General features: G+C 33.7%; 1 pseudogene; it reads right to left on the reverse strand.

The window, feature by feature from the left end:
- Positions 1 to 362: 362 nt before the first annotated feature.
- On the reverse strand, positions 363 to 970 carry LOC149498459 (uncharacterized; annotated as a pseudogene).
- Between the last annotated feature and the right edge of the window lie 267 nt (positions 971 to 1,237).

A 1,237-nucleotide genomic window follows, 5' to 3' on the forward strand; every position in this document is an offset into this window, starting at 1 on the left:
ATATTTGGAATATTTTTGTAGAAGCATCCTTTTGTGTTCAAATCTTTGAGAATAAATTCTCTTTTTTTTTTTGAACAGCAAAACACCTTGAGCACAAAAGAACCTTAGATGCAGTAGCAAAGATAGAATTCCACATATCCTTTTTTTTTTCCCTCTAAATCTTTAATCTTTTCTACTTTAACTTTACAACAACAACAACTATCATTAGGGTCTTAGACCAATCCCCACTCAACCAACAATTTCACATAACAAGAAGAGAAGAAGAAGAAAAAAAGAAATTAAACCAAATAAAGGGAAAAAAAAACTAAAACTAAAAACGGATATAAAACAATTAACTAATTCCAAATTGCATTATTATTTCTACATATACATATATGTAATCAATCTTACCAAATGAATTCCGCGTAATTTTAATTCAGTCATCATGATCTCTTCTGGCTTTCTTGATCTTCCGATGGAAATCGTCGAGAATAGCTTAGGAAATAGACATTCCACTTCTTGAGACAGATCAAGCTGTCGACTTGCCCGAACATTCGATGATTTTCTTTAGAAGATAATGAAGACTTTGAAGGTTTTGTTGGTGCAGGTGGGCATTGTTTGGTTAAAGGAATGTTTGTGATCCAAAGAAGTTGGAGTCTTGAATCCATCATTATCATCTTCGTCATCGTCGTCATCAACATTATTGCTAGCCTTTAATTCTTCTTCTAATAATTCAGGCGTGCAAGAATTTGTGTTCTTGGATTCTTCTTCTTCTTGTTCTTGTTTTTGTTCTCGTCCAAGCACTTGCTTGCATTTTCCAATATTTTCTTGAAAAGAAATGCCGTCATGGAATTGAAATTTGGGTCTGCAACAGAACGTTGAATTCGATCTCTTCTTGATTTTCTTTGACGAGAAGCATGTGATCTGAATTTGACATACTTAGCAATGATGAGAAGAAGAAATTGTCAAAATCTGATGATGAGCTCATGAATTGTTTCAAGAAGAAGATGGGTTAATTTCTGCAGTAGAGAATTTTGCAAGAAAAGAAAGAATGGAAGAGAAAAAAGAAATGAGGGAGCTCAAGTGCATCGGATCCTTCGCCAAGGAAGCATTGAAAGCCTCCAACACATTTAACTAACAACCAACCCTCCTTGAGTAGAAGAGAATTTAGGAGTATAATATCTCCCTTTATTTCTTTTATTTATTTATTTTATGTTTTGTGCAGTTTCTACAAACTTTGATGCATTCTGTGCACGTG

This window comes from Jatropha curcas, chromosome 2, assembly GCF_041381405.1.
Source record: "Jatropha curcas cultivar XTBG-Jc1 chromosome 2, XTBG_Jcur_1.0, whole genome shotgun sequence".
In the NCBI taxonomy this organism is placed as follows: domain Eukaryota; kingdom Viridiplantae; phylum Streptophyta; class Magnoliopsida; order Malpighiales; family Euphorbiaceae; genus Jatropha; species Jatropha curcas.